The following is an 8,189-nucleotide window of genomic DNA, read 5'->3' as shown; positions in this document are numbered from 1 at the left end:
TCCGCGGGCCCCGGACTCTCCCAGGAACCTAACGCCCTCGCTCGACAGCTGGCGCGGGGGTCTGGGTTCCAGGGAGCGCGCGGTCCCCACGCCCCGCCAGCGCACGCTCAGTGGAGGGCTGGGCTCCCGGTGCGACGTCCGCGTTGCGACCACGTGGGTGACCACCAGGGAGCGCCGTGGGTTCCAGGGCCGCAGGTGGCCCGGAGGGCCGCGCAGGTTCGACATCTGGAATTCCACGTTCTCTCTTGAACGCGGGAATCGCCTCTCCAGGCTTTCCTCCTACCGCCTGGTGGCCGCCCCCCAGCCTAGCCCTCCTCCGTCAGCCCGCACGTCTCCCTGGGTGAGCTCTTCTCACTCTTTGGTTTTGGTCACCATCCAGGGGCCGGTGGTGCCCACAACGCTGTCTGGAGCAGGGACAGGTGCTCCAGGCCCTCTGGATGGCCCCTGAACATCGTAAATCCCACATATTCTAGAGTCAGTGCTCTCTCTGTCCTCGCCTCCAGGAACTGTGGCACTTCTCACATGCAGATCCCACAAAGCTGGAACCCTCCAGAGGCTAACAGTACCTCCCCCCCCCCCCCCCCCGCCAACACCTCAGCCCCAGCAAGGGGAGTCAGTGCGCCTCTGGGACGGATTGAGGACACAGTGGCCAGCAGTTTTAATCACAAGGCATTTTACACCTGATACATGCTGACAGATCCTCCACCCATCCCTAGCTGTTCCCAGCAGTTTCCTGCAGAAAACCGCATAGCCCGTCCCTGCTCGGCCAGCCCTGGGACCTGCTGCATGGCTGTTTCCCCATTTCTGCTGCTCAAGAGGCTACTCCCTAAACTGAACTTCGTTCTCTTTCTTCCTTCTCAGGTTTCCTTCTTTCTCTTCCTCCTATTTCTGCCAGACGACCCCCACGGTCTTCCCAGGGAGGGGCTGGGGGCTGGTGGGTGTGATGAAGCATGTCATGTACCAACCGTCAAATGTCACTGGGCGTCTCTGCGTTCCTGGCACCCAGCTCAGCCCTGAGGCCTGACCTGTGGGTAGTGACCCCAGGTCAGGCAGAGCTCTGGAGAGGGCCCCAGGAGGCAATGCTGGATGCAGCCCTAGGAACGCCAAGGAGATCCCAGCAAGGGCAAAGTTCTCTTAGTGAGGAAGACATTTAGTCGCCTTAGGATCCCTTGAGAGCAGAGATATTTGGAGCTAAAGAACTGCAAAGTTGGCCTTCCCTGGTGGTCCAGTGGTTAAGAATCCACCTGCCAATGCAGGGGACACGGGTTCGAGCCCTGGTCCGGGAAGATCCCACATGCCACGGAGCAACTAAGCCCATGCGCCACAACTACTCAAGCTCGCGCGCCCAGAGCCTGTGCTCCGCAACAAGAGAAGCCACCGCAATGAGAAGCCCGTGTACCTCAGCGAACAGTAGCCTCCACTCGCCACAACTGGAGAAAGCCCAAGCGCAGCTACGAAGACTCAGGGCAGCCAAAAATAAATAAATAAAAATTTAAAAAAATTAAAAAATTGCAGAATCCACTCAGGGTTCATTCTGGTCCAGCACGGCAGACCCCAAGAGCAGGCAGGAAGGAGTGACAGGGAACCTGGCGCCAGCCCCCCTCTCCAGAGCCCCCACTGGGCAGGGTTTGGGGGTCTTCGGAGTTGTGAGCACAAAGCTGTCCGCCTCCCACCTGGCAGAGCTGGTGCCAAGGGGCCCCAGCACCTGGATTCAAAGGTGACTTCTTTAAATGGGTCCAGCCACAGGAAGATTTAGAATGAAGCATAGGAAGGTTTAAGAGAATCTGAACCAAAGTGTTAGCATTTACAGATGAAGTGAAACTTGAACACATTTGGTAGTGCATGTTTCTGGAACATCTGAGACAACTTGGGGTTCACCATTTTAAATATTTAATCTATTGAGTGTATGCGTTCTTGAAGCACCCGAGATTTTGTTGTCAGTTCAGACAAGCTAGAGTACATAAATGAAAGTGAAAGATACTTAATTTATAAATTCAGTTTGAAATGCTGAGAATGCTTGAGTTTGTCGATGGGACCAAATATTATTCAGAGGCCCCTTAAAAACAACTATAAAATCTGCTAGGCTTATGAAGGGAATATGGACTTGTAAAACTGAACTTAGCAGGTTAAAAAATTAGGTTTTGAAATTATAACTTTAATAAATTGAATCCTAATTATTTAAATTTAATGTAAATCTGAGTATAAACTCCTCGCTCAGGCTCGAAACCCTAACCCTCAGACCCCATCCCTGGCCCTCTTGCCTGAGGAGCAGCCTGCGCTGCCAGGTCCAGGCTCTGAGCTGCGAGCCCAGGTCTGGCCCACCCTTGCTCCATCCTCCTCCTTATCCCCCGCCTGTTGCAATGGGCACCAGAGGACACGCAAGGGCAGATACAGGCCCCGTGGAGCAAGAGGGCCTTCAGAGGCAAGCTCTCCTGCTGCCACTGGGCCCCTCCCCCATGTTCTGGGGACACCTGCAGGGCCAGAGCACCCCACCTCGGGGGCATCTGGCCAGCCGAGGATCCCCAGTCTGAGGCTGCCTCTCCAGGAGGGCCTGGAGGGCATCCCTGTCTTACTGTGGGGAGCCCAGTACCTGGTCGACACCCCAAGAGCACTCATACCTTGTTGCTGGAGGTGCCCGGTGGCCGTGGGGCTTCTGGGGTCGGGCTTGTGTCTTCCCTGGGGTGGCCAGTGCTCCCGGGTAGGGCAAGGGTGGGGTCCCTGGCCCCGTGGGCAGCCCTGAGCCTCTCTTGATTTGCCAAGTCAGCACAAGGTAAGTTGTTTTCCTGGCAGGGGCCACCCGTGACTTGTCCTATTTTAATGGGGAAGGCTTGGCTGGGGGTCACGCCAAGGGCAGGGCCCAAGCCACTATCACTGTCCTATCACTCCTGGGCCGCAAAACATTCAGCTTTGAGGCCAGAGGGCCAGGAAGAGGGACGCATGCAAGGATTTCCTGCTGCCGAGCCCTCCTCCAGCTCGTGGATGGAGACACCCTCCCTGGGTGCTGGGATAAGCAAAGTCCAGAGCAAGAAGGGAGAGGGAACAGGGCGTGTCATGTGCAGCGGAAGCTTCCAGATATGGCTCCAGAGCCAGCACAGCAGATCTGCTGTGTCGCACCCCCACCAGCCCATCTGGCCGGGACTGGGGTGACTGCCGTGACTTGGGCATCGTGTGCTGTCTGGCATGTAGGTGTCCAGTCAGTGGCTGGGCAGGTGCTAAGCCCTGAGGTAGGCTTCTGCGATGGGCAAGTGGCCGTGCACGGGGTTGCGTGCTCTGTGGTGTCAGTCATGGGTTTTAATGCTTCTCGCCATCCCACAACCCATGTGAAAATACCCCATAACGAAGGGGAGGGGTGGTACGTGTGTCGACGAAGCCAAATGGGCAGCGTTTCCTGGTGGCTGTCACGGGGCACGTGGAGTGGTGGACCCTGGAAGGTTGTCCACGTCCCTACCCACAGCACCTGTGACGGTGACCTTCTTTGGAAACAGAGTCACTGCAGATGTGACTTAGGATCTCGGGAGGAGTCCATCTTGGATTTAGGGTGAGACCTCAGTCCAATGACTGAGATCCTTGTAAGAGGAGAGAGAGGAAGGTCCAAGATGCAGACGCAGGGGAGAAGGCCACGGGCTGAGGGGTCCCGCAGCCACCAGAAGCTAGAGGAGGCGGGAAATGGAGTCCCCCTCAGAGCCTCTAGGGGAACCAACCCTGCACACATCTTGATCTTGGACTTCCGGCCTCTAGAACCGTGAGAGAATCCATTTCTGCTGTTCCTAAACCATCAGCTTGTGGTTATCTGTTATAGCAGCTGCAGGAAACTACTATAGTGGTGCTGAAAGGCCTGAACTGATATTTTTAGGTATGTTTTCTTTCCTAAAGCTGTTTTTCTCAGGCTAATCTTAAAATTGGCTTATATTCCATCAGCCCACCCTGGCTGGGCCCTTAGAGGAAGGAGCTGCAGTGGGTGAATGTCGGCCTGAGATGCCACAAAACACCCCACAATATGAGGCCCATTCAGTGATGGACGGCTGGCTGGCTACCAGCATGGCTGATCCAGCCTTTAAGGTCAAGGGGTGTATTTTTCAACAGGTACCTTACGGAGACTGGAGGTCATGATTCCCTGCTCTGGGGGTGAACAGGATGCCTGAACTGGCAGCGTCCTGGGGGGATGCTCCCCCCCTCCCCTGGTTGGCGTCATCAGCTGCGTTGCTCCTGAGGCTGATGATTGACAGTGCTTGTAAGGCCCCTTCAAGCCCAAGGGGAATGGACGTGAAGTGGTCTTGATGACAGGCCACAGGACAGGATGGTGGGGGGCATCCCGACATGTCCTAGGCCCCTAGAGCACCAGAAACCCCAATGACACAGCACCCTCGGGCATGGGAATAGGTGTTAATTAGTATCTAGGTTTGGCCGGTGTAGCAGAGCCCCCAGCCACAGTGGCACAAACACGGGCAGCTCGCGGGCTAGCGCAGTGCAGGGTGTGGTCCAAAGTGGAGCTTCAGCCATCAGAACCGTGCTCCAAGTAGGTAGGATGGAAAAGGAGGGGCAAGGATTCAAAATCATGTCGCCAAACATCTGTTTTGGGTTGAATTGTGTCCCCTGAAAGTTCACATGTTGAAGTCCTCAGAATGGGACCTTATTTGGGGTCCTTGCAGATGTAATTAATTCAGATGAGTTCGTGCTGGGGTAAGATGGGCCCCGGGTCCAACATGACTGGTGTCTTTGTTAAAAGGGGAAATTTGGACACAGAGAGAGACATGCATCGAGGGAAGATGGTGTGAAGAGACACAGGGCAAAGATGGCCGTCTACAAGCCGAGGACAGAGGTCTGGGTCAGATCCTCAGTCACAGCCTCAGAAGGAACCAGCCCTGCCGACACCTTGATCAACAACTTCCAGCTTCCAGAACTGGGAGATAATACATCTCTGAATTCCTTTCTCTACATCATATGCCGGAATTTCTGGCATCTCAACCTTGTTTTAACACAGGGCCACCGAGTCCAGCTTCCAGGCAGTCGGCTGCCCAGGCAGACTCAGCTGACCCAGATCGCTGGGTGCCCTGTGGGACTGGTCCACTCTCTCAGAATCCATCCTACACACATTCTGCAGAGTTTGGTCAACAGAAACTCAACTTCCTGCAGTTCTCCTGGCAGCTAAGCCTTTCCAATCCGGGTGTGACTTTTTTTTTTTTTTAAATAAATTTATTTATTTATTTATTTATTTTTGGTTGCGTTGGGTCTTCGTTGCCGTGCGTGGCCTTTCTCTAGTTGCGGTGAGTGGGTGCTACTCTTTGTTGCAGTGTGTGGGCTTCTCATTGCAGTGGCTTCTCTTGTTGTGGAGCACAGGCTCTAGGCACGCAGGCTTCAGTAGTTGTGGCACGCAGGTTCAGTAGTTGTGGCACATGGGCTTAGTTGCTCTGTGGCATGTGGGATCTTCCCGGACCAGGGCTTGAACCCATGTCCCCTGCACTGGCAGGCGGATTCTTAACCATGGCGCCACCAGGGAAGTCCCCGAGTCTGACTTTGTGTTGGGACTTGACTCTCTCAGGTCGTAAGGGATGGAGCCGGGCCAGGGAGCTTTGGGGGGGAACTGACTTTTCTCTTACAAAGTAACCTCTTCAAGGGATGTCATGACAGGGTCTTCAAGTATGGGGACAACTTTGCCCAGAGAGGGGAAAGGGGCCGTGAAGCGTGATGGGGACTCCTGGAAAGTAGGGGTTGGGGTCCCCTGGTCTGCCATATTCCCCCTACCCCCCTTCTCTGGGCCCCACCAGTGCACCAGCTTTTCCTGAGTGCAGCCGGGGAGGCCACAGATTCACCTTCTGTGTCTCTTTTTTTTTTTTTTTAATAAATTTATTTATTTATTTATTTATTTTTGGCTGTGTTGGGTCTTCGTTGTGGTGTGCGGGCTTCTCATTGCGATGGCTTCTCTTGTTGCGGAGCACGGGCTCTAGGCGCATGGACTTCAGTAGTTGCAGCACACGGGCTCAGTAGTTGTGGCTCACGGGCTTAGTTGCTCCGCAGCATGTGGGATCTTCCCGGACCAGGCCTCGAACCCGTGTCCCCTGAATTGGCAGGCGGATTCTTAACCATTGCGCCACCAGGGAAGCCCATCTGTGTCTCTTTTGTAACAATCTGAATCTGCCGTGTGTGGCTCTGGGCTCAGTTTTATGGCTGCGAGAGATGAGACCCGCTGTCATAGGCAGGTTCCCACCTCCCTAAGGTGAGCGGTCAGGGGCTTGAGCCCGTCCCTGTCCGCTAGGTGGTTGGGCTTCCTTCGAAGTCCCCACCCACCACAGAGTTCATATCATTGGCATATCATTCCTGGTCAGCACAGGTAGCCACTGGGGGCCCAGGACGCCACATCCTGTCCCTGAACACGCATGGCTGCTCAGGGCCTCTAGCCACGCCTGGACCAGGCTGCCAACCCCAATTTTCTGGAAGGTTATTGTCTGCAACGCACTCCAGAGATTATGGAAAGGAAACTGGGTCACTCATAAAACTGACAGGCCCAGGTACAAGTGGAGACACAGCCAGCTAACGCCACAGGAGCCCCCTGGACACCACGGCTCCGGGCTCTGGGCTCCCTGGCTTTCATTTCTTCTCCTTTACGATGCAAGTGTTGGGGCCCTCCCCTCCTGCTAGACACAGAAGGAGAGCCGGGGAACCAGCAATGGCTAGAATGGGACACATGTCCAGTTCAAACAACCCAAGAAACGAAGCACTGCATGCTGCTGAAAGTGACCTGTCCCTCGCTGAGGAGTGACCGTGCTCAGGGAGGGCCGCATCGACTCAGGCCCGAAGCCTGACGACTAAGTGATCTGCAGGGCAGTGAAGGCGGGGCAGGAGGCAGGAGGTTGGGGGCTTTCGCACAGCCAGCTGTGTGTCTCATCAGGCTCTGGGACCACCCCACACATACACACACACTGGTGGGAAGGAATCCCAGGAGGCTTGGGAAGCCCAGGGTCAGCAGTGAGAGGAGGTGGGATGCCTGCCCATCTCCAAGCCCCTCCTCCCAGAAGCCCCTCCACCGTGGGCTGAGCTTGCCCTCTGTCCATGCCCTGCATGAGCCCCTGCAGCCTCTCTGCATTGCCCCACCCTGTGAGTGGCTGCCAGTGGTGGGTCACAGTCTCCTCCTTTGAGTCCCCTGGCCTGGCTGTGGTAGGATAATCTTCCGGCCTGGGGATGCAGGCCCTAGGGGTCTCTCCCTCAGGAAGCTCTCTGCTGGCCAGCCCTTTGGAAGGTCTTGGAAGGTGGTGAAATTGCTGCCTTATAAGGATTCACGTCTCCATGGCTTCCGGCTCCCCCCAGGGGTCTCAAAGGACCAGAGCCTGGGTGCTTTGTCCTCCTGGCCAGGGTCCACCCGGGCCTGGCCTCTCAGTGGGAACTGAGGAAGTGAGCCAGGGTGGGTCTGGGCTGGTTCCAGGTACAGGGCCTGGGTGATCCCAGATGAGGAAGGATCCTCTTCAAATCCATTCTACTTCATGAAGGAGAGCTCAGCAGGGCCTCTTGCTCTCCAAACTCCCTGGATTCTGTGCCTGCCTAGGGCCCTAGGTGGGCCGCAGTGGCCGTCCTCACCTCCACCTCTCCAGGCTGCAGAGGTGCATGGTGCCAACAGTGGCAAAGGGTGTGGTTGGTCAGTGAGGAATCGGATTCAAGACTGGGCCCTGGTCACCTGGTGCTGTCAAGGGATGGGGGTGGAGAGTTTTCTCGGCTCGCCCTCTGTAAAGGAAGGGGCTGGCTCTGGACAGCCCAGGTGATGTGCAGCAGGCCCCCAGAGCTCTGATGGAGACTGGTCCCCCAAGGCCGGCAGCAAGCTGCCCCAGGACTTCCGCTGGGCAGGGCGGTGAGAGGTCTGGGGTAAGGGTCGGGGCGGTGGGGTCAGGATGGCGGCGCGTCCCAGGCAGGGGTCGGGCGCTGGGGTCTCTGGTGGGAAACAGGGTACTGGGGATCCGGCTCGGTGGAGACTGGTGGGCGGGGTCGTGGCGGAGGTGGCCCAGAGCAAGAGAACCCGCAACTCCCAGCGCAGCCCCGCCCGCGGCGTCGGTCTTCGGGGCCGCCCCGTGCCTGCCTTTACGGGCCCGCCACCGACGTGCTCGCCCCCGCGCCCCGGCCGCCATCTGTGGCCGCGCGAGCGAGCGTGCGCGTGCGTGCGGCTGCGAGCGTGCGTGCGTGCGCGCGCGCGCGGCGGCGGCCCC

The sequence above is a fragment of the Eschrichtius robustus genome, chromosome 11 (assembly GCF_028021215.1).
Source record: "Eschrichtius robustus isolate mEscRob2 chromosome 11, mEscRob2.pri, whole genome shotgun sequence".
In the NCBI taxonomy this organism is placed as follows: domain Eukaryota; kingdom Metazoa; phylum Chordata; class Mammalia; order Artiodactyla; family Eschrichtiidae; genus Eschrichtius; species Eschrichtius robustus.
Note: the sequence above shows the minus strand (reverse complement) of the source record.